The 14,119-nt window shown below is 42.5% G+C and overlaps 1 protein-coding gene across 2 annotated transcripts in view; it reads right to left on the bottom strand.

Annotated features, from left to right (window-relative positions):
- The window catches only part of LOC142698116 (protein kinase C delta type-like), a 354,404-nt gene extending 340,285 nt beyond the window's left edge, over window positions 1–14,119 (bottom strand). For both annotated transcript variants that reach the window (XR_012865691.1, XR_012865692.1), the window contains exon 1: window positions 13,911–14,119. The gene's annotated coding sequence lies outside the window, so the exon portion shown is untranslated. The remainder of the gene's footprint in view (window positions 1–13,910) is intronic.

Genomic DNA, 14,119 nt, shown 5'->3' with positions numbered 1-14,119 from the left:
TAGTAACACATGCTGCACTTTACAGTCAGTATAGTAACACACACTGCACTTTACAGTCAGTATAGTAACACATGCTGCACTTTACAGTCAGTATAGTAACGCACACTGCACTTTACAGTCAGTATAGTAACACACGCTGCACTTTACAGTCAGTATAGTAACACATGCTGCTCTTTACAGTCAGTATAGTAACACACGCGGCACTTTACAGTCAGTATAGTAACACATGCTGCACTTTACAGTCAGTATAGTAACACACGCTGCACTTTACAGTCAGTATAGTAACGCACGCTGCACTTTACAGTCAGTATAGTAACACACGCGGCACTTTACAGTCAGTATAGTAACACATGCTGCACTTTACAGTCAGTATAGTAACACACGCTGCACTTTACAGTCAGTATAATAACGCACGCTGCACTTTACAGTCAGTATAGTAATACATGCTGCACTTTACAGTCAGTATAGTAACACATGCTGCTCTTTACAGTCAGTATAGTAACGCACGCTGCACTTTACAGTCAGTATAGTAACGCACGCTGCACTTTACAGTCAGTATAGTAACACACGCTGCACTTTACAGTCAGTATAGTAACACATGCTGCTCTTTACAGTCAGTATAGTAACACATGCTGCACTTTACAGTCAGTATAGTAACGCACGCTGCACTTTACAGTCAGTATAGTAACACACGCGGCACTTTACAGTCAGTATAATAACGCACGCTGCACTTTACAGTCAGTATAGTAATACATGCTGCACTTTACAGTCAGTATAGTAACACATGCTGCTCTTTACAGTCAGTATAGTAATGCACGCTGCACTTTACAGTCAGTATAGTAACACACGCTGCACTTTACAGTCAGTATAGTAACGCATGCTGCACTTTACAGTCAGTATAGTAACACACGCTGCACTTTACAGTCAGTATAGTAACACATGCTGCACTTTACAGTCAGTATAGTAACGCACGCTGCACTTTACAGTCAGTATAGTAACACACGCGGCACTTTACAGTCAGTATAGTAACGCACGCTGCACTTTACAGTCAGTATAGTAACACACGCTGCACTTTACAGTCAGTATAGTAACACATGCTGCTCTTTACAGTCAGTATAGTAACACACGCTGCACTTTACAGTCAGTATAGTAACACACGCTGCACTTTACAGTCAGTATAGTAACATATGCGGCACTTTACAGTCAGTATAGTAACACACGCTGCACTTTACAGTCAGTATAGTAACGCACGCTGCACTTTACAGTCAGTATAGTAACGCATGCTGCTCTTTACAGTCAGTATAGTAACACATGCGGCACTTTACAGTCAGTATAGTAACACACGCTGCACTTTACAGTCAGTATAGTAACGCACGCTGCACTTTACAGTCAGTATAGTAACGCATGCTGCACTTTACAGTCAGTATAGTAACATATGCGGCACTTTACAGTCAGTATAGTAACGCACGCGGCACTTTACAGTCAGTATAGTAACACATGCTGCTCTTTACAGTCAGTATAGTAACACATGCTGCACTTTACAGTCAGTATAGTAACGCACGCTGCTCTTTACAGTCAGTATAGTAACGCACGCTGCTCTTTACAGTCAGTATAGTAACACACGCTGCACTTTACAGTCAGTATAGTAACGCACGCTGCTCTTTACAGTCAGTATAGTAACACACGCTGCACTTTACAGTCAGTATAGTAACGCACGCTGCACTTTACAGTCAGTATAGTAACACACGCTGCACTTTACAGTCAGTATAGTAACACATGCAGCACTTTACAGTCAGTATAGTAACGCACGCTGCACTTTACAGTCAGTATAGTAACACATGCTGCTCTTTACAGTCAGTATAGTAACGCACGCTGCACTTTACAGTCAGTATAGTAACGCATGCTGCACTTTACAGTCAGTATAGTAACACATGCGGCACTTCACAGTCAGTATAGTAACACATGCTGCTCTTTACAGTCAGTATAGTAACACATGCTGCACTTTACAGTCAGTATAGTAACACACGCTGCACTTTACAGTCAGTATAGTAACACATGCTGCTCTTTACAGTCAGTATAGTAACGCACGCTGCACTTTACAGTCAGTATAGTAACGCACGCGGCACTTTACAGTCAGTATAGTAACACATGCTGCTCTTTACAGTCAGTATAGTAACACATGCTGCACTTTACAGTCAGTATAGTAACACACGCTGCACTTTACAGTCAGTATAGTAACGCACGCTGCTCTTTACAGTCAGTATAGTAACGCACGCTGCTCTTTACAGTCAGTATAGTAACACATGCTGCACTTTACAGTCAGTATAGTAACACACGCTGCACTTTACAGTCAGTATAGTAACACACGCTGCACTTTACAGTCAGTATAGTAACGCACGCTGCACTTTACAGTCAGTATAGTAACGCACGCTGCTCTTTACAGTCAGTATAGTAACACATGCTGCACTTTACAGTCAGTATAGTAACACATGCTGCTCTTTACAGTCAGTATAGTAACACACGCTGCACTTTACAGTCAGTATAGTAACACACGCGGCACTTTACAGTCAGTATAGTAACACACGCTGCACTTTACAGTCAGTATAGTAACGCACGCTGCACTTTACAGTCAGTATAGTAACGCACGCTGCACTTTACAGTCAGTATAGTAACGCATGCTGCACTTTACAGTCAGTATAGTAACACATGCTGCACTTTACAGTCAGTATAGTAACACATGCTGCACTTTACAGTCAGTATAGTAACACAAGCTGCTCTTTACAGTCAGTATAGTAACGCACGCGGCACTTTACAGTCAGTATAGTAACACATGCTGCTCTTTACAGTCAGTATAGTAACGCATGCTGCACTTTACAGTCAGTATAGTAACGCACGCTGCACTTTACAGTCAGTATAGTAACGCACGCTGCACTTTACAGTCAGTATAGTAACGCACGCTGCACTTTACAGTCAGTATAGTAACGCACGCTGCTCTTTACAGTCAGTATAGTAACACATGCTGCTCTTTACAGTCAGTATAGTAACACATGCGGCACTTTACAGTCAGTATAGTAACACACGCTGCACTTTACAGTCAGTATAGGAACACATGCGGCACTTTACAGTCAGTATAGTAACACATGCGGCACTTTACAGTCAGTATAGTAACACATGCGGCACTTTACAGTCAGTATAGTAACGCACGCTGCTCTTTACAGTCAGTATAGTAACGCACGCTGCACTTTACAGTCAGTATAGTAACACACGCGGCACTTTACAGTCAGTATAGTAACACATGCTGCACTTTACAGTCAGTATAGTAACACATGCTGCACTTTACAGTCAGTATAGTAACGCATGCTGCACTTTACAGTCAGTATAGTAACACACGCTGCACTTTACAGTCAGTATAGTAACGCACGCTGCACTTTACAGTCAGTATAGTAACACACGCTGCACTTTACAGTCAGTATAGTAACACATGCTGCACTTTACAGTCAGTATAGTAACACACGCTGCACTTTACAGTCAGTATAGTAACGCACGCTGCACTTTACAGTCAGTATAGTAACGCATGCTGCACTTTACAGTCAGTATAGTAACACATGCTGCACTTTACAGTCAGTATAGTAACACATGCTGCACTTTACAGTCAGTATAGTAACACACGCTGCACTTTACAGTCAGTATAGTAACACATGCTGCACTTTACAGTCAGTATAGTAACACATGCTGCACTTTACAGTCAGTATAGTAACACATGCTGCACTTTACAGTCAGTATAGTAACACACGCTGCACTTTACAGTCAGTATAGGAACACATGCTGCACTTTACAGTCAGTATAGGAACACACGCGGCACTTTACAGTCAGTATAGTAACGCACACTGCACTTTACAGTCAGTATAGTAACGCACGCTGCACTTTACAGTCAGTATAGTAACACATGCTGCACTTTACAGTCAGTATAGTAACACATGCTGCACTTTACAGTCAGTATAGTAACGCACGCTGCACTTTACAGTCAGTATAGTAACACATGCTGCACTTTACAGTCAGTATAGTAACACATGCAGCACTTTACAGTCAGTATAGTAACACATGCTGCACTTTACAGTCAGTATAGTAACGCACGCTGCTCTTTACAGTCAGTATAGTAACACACGCTGCACTTTACAGTCAGTATAGTAACACACGCAGCACTTTACAGTCAGTATAGTAACGCACGCTGCACTTTACAGTCAGTATAGTAACGCACGCTGCTCTTTACAGTCAGTATAGTAACGCACGCTGCACTTTACAGTCAGTATAGTAACGCATGCTGCACTTTACAGTCAGTATAGTAACACATGCGGCACTTTACAGTCAGTATAGTAACACATGCGGCACTTTACAGTCAGTATAGTAACGCACGCTGCACTTTACAGTCAGTATAGTAACTCACGCTGCTCTTTACAGTCAGTATAGTAACGCACGCTGCACTTTACAGTCAGTATAGTAACGCACGCCGCACTTTACAGTCAGTATAGTAACGCATGCGGCACTTTACAGTCAGTATAGTAACACATGCTGCTCTTTACAGTCAGTATAGTAACACATGCGGCACTTTACAGTCAGTATAGTAACGCACGCTGCACTTTACAGTCAGTATAGTAACACACGCTGCACTTTACAGTCAGCATAGTAACACGCGGCACTTTACAGTCAGTATAATAACGCACGCTGCACTTTACAGTCAGTATAGTAACGCACGCTGCACTTTACAGTCAGTATAGTAACACATGCTGCACTTTACAGTCAGTATAGTAACACATGCTGCACTTTACAGTCAGTATAGTAACACATGCTGCACTTTACAGTCAGTATAGTAACACATGCGGCACTTTACAGTCAGTATAGTAACACACGCTGCACTTTACAGTCAGTATAGGAACACATGCGGCACTTTACAGTCAGTATAGTAACACATGCGGCTCTTTACAGTCAGTATAGTAACACATGCGGCACTTTACAGTCAGTAAAGTAACACATGCTGCTCTTTACAGTCAGTATAGTAACACACGCTGCACTTTACAGTCAGTATAGTAGCACACGCGGCACTTTACAGTCAGTATAGTAACACATGCTGCACTTTACAGTCAGTATAGTAACGCACGCTGCACTTTACAGTCAGTATAGTAACGCACGCTGCACTTTACAGTCAGTATAGTAACGCATGCTGCACTTTACAGTCAGTATAGTAACACATGCTGCACTTTACAGTCAGTATAGTAACGCACGCTGCTCTTTACAGTCAGTATAGTAACACACGCTGCACTTTACAGTCAGTATAGTAACGCATGCTGCACTTTACAGTCAGTATAGTAACACATGCGGCACTTTACAGTCAGTATAGTAACACATGCGGCACTTTACAGTCAGTATAGTAACACACGCTGCTCTTTACAGTCAGTATAGTAACACATGCTGCACTTTACAGTCAGTATAGTAACACATGCGGCACTTTACAGTCAGTATAGTAACACACGCTGCTCTTTACAGTCAGTATAGTAACACATGTGGCACTTTACAGTCAGTATAGTAACACACGCTGCACTTTACAGTCAGTATAGTAACGCACGCTGCACTTTACAGTCAGTATAGTAACTCACGCTGCTCTTTACAGTCAGTATAGTAACGCACGCTGCACTTTACAGTCAGTATAGTAACGCACGCCGCACTTTACAGTCAGTATAGTAACGCATGCGGCACTTTACAGTCAGTATAGTAACGCACGCTGCACTTTACAGTCAGTATAGTAACACACGTGGCACTTTACAGTCAGTATAGTAACACATGCTGCACTTTACAGTCAGTATAGTAACGCACGCTGCACTTTACAGTCAGTATAGTAACGCACGCTGCACTTTACAGTCAGTATAGTAACACATGCTGCACTTTACAGTCAGTATAGTAACACATGCTGCACTTTACAGTCAGTATAGTAACACATGCTGCACTTTACAGTCAGTATAGTAACACATGCTGCACTTTACAGTCAGTATAGTAACACACGCTGCACTTTACAGTCAGTATAGGAACACATGCGGCACTTTACAGTCAGTATAGTAACGCACACTGCACTTTACAGTCAGTATAGTAACGCACGCTGCACTTTACAGTCAGTATAGTAACACATGCTGCACTTTACAGTCAGTATAGTAACACATGCTGCACTTTACAGTCAGTATAGTAACACATGCGGCACTTTACAGTCAGTATAGTAACACATGCGGCACTTTACAGTCAGTATAGTAACGCACGCTGCACTTTACAGTCAGTATAGTAACTCACGCTGCTCTTTACAGTCAGTATAGTAACGCACGCTGCACTTTACAGTCAGTATAGTAACGCACGCCGCACTTTACAGTCAGTATAGTAACGCATGCGGCACTTTACAGTCAGTATAGTAACGCACGCTGCACTTTACAGTCAGTATAGTAACACACGCTGCACTTTACAGTCAGCATAGTAACACGCGGCACTTTACAGTCAGTATAGTAACGCACGCTGCACTTTACAGTCAGTATAGTAACGCACGCTGCACTTTACAGTCAGTATAGTAACACATGCTGCACTTTACAGTCAGTATAGTAACACATGCTGCACTTTACAGTCAGTATAGTAACACATGCTGCACTTTACAGTCAGTATAGTAACACACGCTGCACTTTACAGTCAGTATAGTAACACATGCTGCACTTTACAGTCAGTATAGTAACACATGCTGCACTTTACAGTCAGTATAGTAACACACGCTGCACTTTACAGTCAGTATAGTAACACACGCTGCACTTTACAGTCAGTATAGGAACACATGCTGCACTTTACAGTCAGTATAGGAACACACGCGGCACTTTACAGTCAGTATAGTAACGCACACTGCACTTTACAGTCAGTATAGTAACGCACGCTGCACTTTACAGTCAGTATAGTAACACATGCTGCACTTTACAGTCAGTATAGTAACACATGCTGCACTTTACAGTCAGTATAGTAACGCACGCTGCACTTTACAGTCAGTATAGTAACACATGCTGCACTTTACAGTCAGTATAGTAACACATGCGGCACTTTACAGTCAGTATAGTAACACATGCGGCACTTTACAGTCAGTATAGTAACGCACGCTGCACTTTACAGTCAGTATAGTAACTCACGCTGCTCTTTACAGTCAGTATAGTAACGCACGCTGCACTTTACAGTCAGTATAGTAACGCACGCCGCACTTTACAGTCAGTATAGTAACGCATGCGGCACTTTACAGTCAGTATAGTAACGCACGCTGCACTTTACAGTCAGTATAGTAACACACGCTGCACTTTACAGTCAGCATAGTAACACGCGGCACTTTACAGTCAGTATAGTAACGCACGCTGCACTTTACAGTCAGTATAGTAACGCACGCTGCACTTTACAGTCAGTATAGTAACACATGCTGCACTTTACAGTCAGTATAGTAACACATGCTGCACTTTACAGTCAGTATAGTAACACATGCTGCACTTTACAGTCAGTATAGTAACACATGCGGCACTTTACAGTCAGTATAGTAACACACGCTGCACTTTACAGTCAGTATAGGAACACATGCGGCACTTTACAGTCAGTATAGTAACACATGCGGCTCTTTACAGTCAGTATAGTAACACATGCGGCACTTTACAGTCAGTATAGTAACACATGCTGCTCTTTACAGTCAGTATAGTAACACACGCTGCACTTTACAGTCAGTATAGTAGCACACGCGGCACTTTACAGTCAGTATAGTAACGCACGCTGCACTTTACAGTCAGTATAGTAACACATGCAGCACTTTACAGTCAGTATAGTAACACATGCTGCACTTTACAGTCAGTATAGTAACGCACGCTGCACTTTACAGTCAGTATAGTAACGCACGCTGCACTTTACAGTCAGTATAGTAACGCATGCTGCACTTTACAGTCAGTATAGTAACACATGCTGCACTTTACAGTCAGTATAGTAACGCACGCTGCTCTTTACAGTCAGTATAGTAACGCACGCTGCACTTTACAGTCAGTATAGTAACGCATGCTGCACTTTACAGTCAGTATAGTAACACATGCGGCACTTTACAGTCAGTATAGTAACACATGCGGCACTTTACAGTCAGTATAGTAACGCACGCTGCACTTTACAGTCAGTATAGTAACTCACGCTGCTCTTTACAGTCAGTATAGTAACGCACGCTGCACTTTACAGTCAGTATAGTAACGCACGCCGCACTTTACAGTCAGTATAGTAACGCATGCGGCACTTTACAGTCAGTATAGTAACGCACGCTGCACTTTACAGTCAGTATAGTAACACACGTGGCACTTTACAGTCAGTATAGTAACACATGCTGCACTTTACAGTCAGTATAGTAACACACGCTGCACTTTACAGTCAGTATAGTAACGCACGCTGCACTTTACAGTCAGTATAGTAACACATGCTGCACTTTACAGTCAGTATAGTAACACATGCTGCACTTTACAGTCAGTATAGTAACACATGCTGCACTTTACAGTCAGTATAGTAACACATGCTGCACTTTACAGTCAGTATAGTAACACACGCTGCACTTTACAGTCAGTATAGTAACGCACGCTGCACTTTACAGTCAGTATAGTAACGCACGCTGCACTTTACAGTCAGTATAGTAACACATGCTGCACTTTACAGTCAGTATAGTAACACATGCTGCACTTTACAGTCAGTATAGTAACGCACGCTGCACTTTACAGTCAGTATAGTAACACATGCGGCACTTTACAGTCAGTATAGTAACACACGCTGCACTTTACAGTCAGTATAGTAACGCACGCTGCACTTTACAGTCAGTATAGTAACGCACGCCGCACTTTACAGTCAGTATAGTAACGCATGCGGCACTTTACAGTCAGTATAGTAACGCACGCTGCACTTTACAGTCAGTATAGTAACACACGCTGCACTTTACAGTCAGCATAGTAACACACGCGGCACTTTACAGTCAGTATAGTAACGCACGCTGCACTTTACAGTCAGTATAGTAACGCACGCTGCACTTTACAGTCAGTATAGTAACACATGCTGCACTTTACAGTCAGTATAGTAACACATGCTGCACTTTACAGTCAGTATAGTAACACATGCTGCACTTTACAGTCAGTATAGTAACACATGCTGCACTTTACAGTCAGTATAGTAACACACGCTGCACTTTACAGTCAGTATAGGAACACATGCGGCACTTTACAGTCAGTATAGTAACGCACACTGCACTTTACAGTCAGTATAGTAACGCACGCTGCTCTTTACAGTCAGTATAGTAACGCACGCTGCACTTTACAGTCAGTATAGTAACGCATGCTGCACTTTACAGTCAGTATAGTAACGCACGCTGCACTTTACAGTCAGTATAGTAACTCACGCTGCTCTTTACAGTCAGTATAGTAACGTACGCTGCACTTTACAGTCAGTATAGTAACGCACGCCGCACTTTACAGTCAGTATAGTAACGCATGCGGCACTTTACAGTCAGTATAGTAACGCACGCTGCACTTTACAGTCAGTATAGTAACACACGCTGCACTTTACAGTCAGTATAGTAACACACGCGGCACTTTACAATCAGTATAGTAACGCACGCTGCACTTTACAGTCAGTATAGTAACGCACGCTGCACTTTACAGTCAGTATAGTAACACACGCTGCACTTTACAGTCAGTATAGTAACGCACGCTGCACTTTACAGTCAGTATAGTAACGCATGCTGCACTTTACAGTCAGTATAGTAACACATGCTGCACTTTACAGTCAGTATAGTAACACATGCTGCACTTTACAGTCAGTATAGTAACACATGCTGCACTTTACAGTCAGTATAGTAACACACGCTGCTCTTTACAGTCAGTATAGTAACACATGCTGCTCTTTACAGTCAGTATAGTAACACACGCTGCTCTTTACAGTCAGTATAGTAACACATGCTGCTCTTTACAGTCAGTATAGTAACACACGCTGCACTTTACAGTCAGTATAGTAACACACGCTGCTCTTTACAGTCAGTATAGTAACACATGCTGCACTTTACAGTCAGTATAGTAACACATGCTGCTCTTTACAGTCAGTATAGTAACACACGCTGCTCTTTACAGTCAGTATAGTAACACATGCTGCACTTTACAGTCAGTATAGTAACGCACGCTGCACTTTACAGTCAGTATAGTAACACACGCTGCTCTTTACAGTCAGTATAGTAACACACGCTGCACTTTACAGTCAGTATAGTAACGCACGCTGCACTTTACAGTCAGTATAGTAATACATGCTGCACTTTACAGTCAGTATAGTAACACATGCTGCACTTTACAGTCAGTATAGTAACGCACGCTGCACTTTACAGTCAGTATAGTAACGCACGCTGCACTTTACAGTCAGTATAGTAACACATGCGGCACTTTACAGTCAGTATAGTAACGCACGCTGCACTTTACAGTCAGTATAGTAACACACGCTGCACTTTACAGTCAGTATAGTAACACATGCAGCACTTTACAGTCAGTATAGTAACGCACGCTGCACTTTACAGTCAGTATAGTAACACATGCTGCACTTTACAGTCAGTATAGTAACACATGCTGCACTTTACAGTCAGTATAGTAACACATGCTGCACTTTACAGTCAGTATAGTAACACATGCGGCACTTTACAGTCAGTATAGTAACACACGCTGCACTTTACAGTCAGTATAGGAACACATGCGGCACTTTACAGTCAGTATAGTAACACATGCGGCTCTTTACAGTCAGTATAGTAACACATGCGGCACTTTACAGTCAGTATAGTAACACATGCTGCACTTTACAGTCAGTATAGTAACACATGCTGCACTTTACAGTCAGTATAGTAACACACGCTGCACTTTACAGTCAGTATAGGAACACATGCGGCACTTTACAGTCAGTATAGTAACGCACACTGCACTTTACAGTCAGTATAGTAACGCACTCTGCTCTTTACAGTCAGTATAGTAACGCACGCTGCACTTTACAGTCAGTATAGTAACGCATGCTGCACTTTACAGTCAGTATAGTAACGCACGCTGCACTTTACAGTCAGTATAGTAACTCACGCTGCTCTTTACAGTCAGTATAGTAACGTACGCTGCACTTTACAGTCAGTATAGTAACGCACGCCGCACTTTACAGTCAGTATAGTAACGCATGCGGCACTTTACAGTCAGTATAGTAACGCACGCTGCACTTTACAGTCAGTATAGTAACACACGCTGCACTTTACAGTCAGTATAGTAACACACGCGGCACTTTACAATCAGTATAGTAACGCACGCTGCACTTTACAGTCAGTATAGTAACGCACGCTGCACTTTACAGTCAGTATAGTAACACACGCTGCACTTTACAGTCAGTATAGTAACGCACGCTGCACTTTACAGTCAGTATAGTAACGCATGCTGCACTTTACAGTCAGTATAGTAACACATGCTGCACTTTACAGTCAGTATAGTAACACATGCTGCACTTTACAGTCAGTATAGTAACACATGCTGCACTTTACAGTCAGTATAGTAACACACGCTGCACTTTACAGTCAGTATAGGAACACACGCGGCACTTTACAGTCAGTATAGTAACGCACGCTGCACTTTACAGTCAGTATAGTAACACACGCTGCACTTTACAGTCAGTATAGTAACACACGCTGCTCTTTACAGTCAGTATAGTAACACATGCTGCACTTTACAGTCAGTATAGTAACACATGCTGCACTTTACAGTCAGTATAGTAACGCACGCTGCACTTTACAGTCAGTATAGTAACACACGCTGCACTTTACAGTCAGTATAGTAATACATGCTGCACTTTACAGTCAGTATAGGAACACATGCGGCACTTTACAGTCAGTATAGTAACGCACACTGCACTTTACAGTCAGTATAGTAACGCACGCTGCACTTTACAGTCAGTATAGTAACACATGCTGCACTTTACAGTCAGTATAGTAACACATGCTGCACTTTACAGTCAGTATAGTAACGCACGCTGCACTTTACAGTCAGTATAGTAACACATGCGGCACTTTACAGTCAGTATAGTAACACACGCTGCACTTTACAGTCAGTATAGTAATACATGCTGCACTTTACAGTCAGTATAGTAACACATGCTGCACTTTACAGTCAGTATAGTAACGCACGCTGCACTTTACAGTCAGTATAGTAACGCACGCTGCACTTTACAGTCAGTATAGTAACACATGCTGCTCTTTACAGTCAGTATAGTAACACACGCTGCACTTTACAGTCAGTATAGTAACGCACGCTGCACTTTACAGTCAGTATAGTAACACATGCTGCACTTTACAGTCAGCATAGTAACACATGCAGCACTTTACAGTCAGTATAGTAACACATGCTGCACTTTACAGTCAGTATAGTAACGCACGCTGCTCTTTACAGTCAGTATAGTAACACATGCGGCACTTTACAGTCAGTATAGTAACGCACGCTGCACTTTACAGTCAGTATAGTAACTCACGCTGCTCTTTACAGTCAGTATAGTAACGCACGCTGCACTTTACAGTCAGTATAGTAACGCACGCCGCACTTTACAGTCAGTATAGTAACGCACGCGGCACTTTACAGTCAGTATAGTAACGCACGCTGCACTTTACAGTCAGTATAGTAACACACGCTGCACTTTACAGTCAGCATAGTAACACACGCGGCACTTTACAGTCAGTATAGTAACGCACGCTGCACTTTACAGTCAGTATAGTAACGCACACTGCACTTTACAGTCAGTATAGTAACACATGCTGCACTTTACAGTCAGTATAGTAACACATGCTGCACTTTACAGTCAGTATAGTAACACATGCTGCACTTTACAGTCAGTATAGTAACACATGCGGCACTTTACAGTCAGTATAGTAACGCACGCTGCACTTTACAGTCAGTATAGTAACGCACACTGCACTTTACAGTCAGTATAGTAACACATGCTGCACTTTACAGTCAGTATAGTAACACATGCTGCACTTTACAGTCAGTATAGTAACACATGCTGCACTTTACAGTCAGTATAGTAACACACGCGGCACTTTACAGTCAGTATAGTAACGCACGCTGCACTTTACAGTCAGTATAGTAACGCACACTGCACTTTACAGTCAGTATAGTAACACATGCTGCACTTTACAGTCAGTATAGTAACACATGCTGCACTTTACAGTCAGTATAGTAACACACGCTGCACTTTACAGTCAGTATAGGAACACATGCGGCACTTTACAGTCAGTATAGTAACACATGCTGCACTTTACAGTCAGTATAGTAACACACGCTGCACTTTACAGTCAGTATAGGAACACATGCGGCTCTTTACAGTCAGTATAGTAACACATGCGGCACTTTACAGTCAGTATAGTAACACATGCTGCTCTTTACAGTCAGTATAGTAACACACGCTGCACTTTACAGTCAGTATAGTAGCACACGCGGCACTTTACAGTCAGTATAGTAACACATGCTGCACTTTACAGTCAGTATAGTAACGCACGCTGCACTTTACAGTCAGTATAGTAACGCACGCTGCACTTTACAGTCAGTATAGTAACGCATGCTGCACTTTACAGTCAGTATAGTAACACATGCTGCACTTTACAGTCAGGACCACTGGTTTCAGGAGGGACACATGAAAGGAGTTGGGGATTCTGAGGGTAGGAGGCAGCCGCAGTTTATAGGAGACAGGGTTAATCTGTTGCCGAATCTCAAAAGGACCGAGAAACCTGGGAGCAAACTTGTATGAAGGCACCCTCAAACGAATGTTCCATGAGGACAACCAGACTTTGGTACCTGGAAGATACTGCGGCGGCTCTCTTCTTGCATCCGCTTTTCGCTTCATGCCCGGATCTGTTGCCAAATTTACAGGAAGTCCCCAAATGCAGAGTCAGCAGCGAGTACCTGAGAAGTAGTAGACACTGGAAGAGGGACTCTAGGATGTTGACCGTATACAATGTAAAACGGAGTGGAAGTGGTGGACTCGCTTGTGTGGTTGTTGTACG

Source organism: Rhinoderma darwinii (assembly GCF_050947455.1).
Source record: "Rhinoderma darwinii isolate aRhiDar2 chromosome 12 unlocalized genomic scaffold, aRhiDar2.hap1 SUPER_12_unloc_12, whole genome shotgun sequence".
In the NCBI taxonomy this organism is placed as follows: Eukaryota; Metazoa; Chordata; class Amphibia; order Anura; family Rhinodermatidae; genus Rhinoderma; species Rhinoderma darwinii.
The sequence above is the reverse complement of the archived record's forward strand: the minus strand, read 5'-3'. Positions and strand labels throughout refer to the sequence as shown.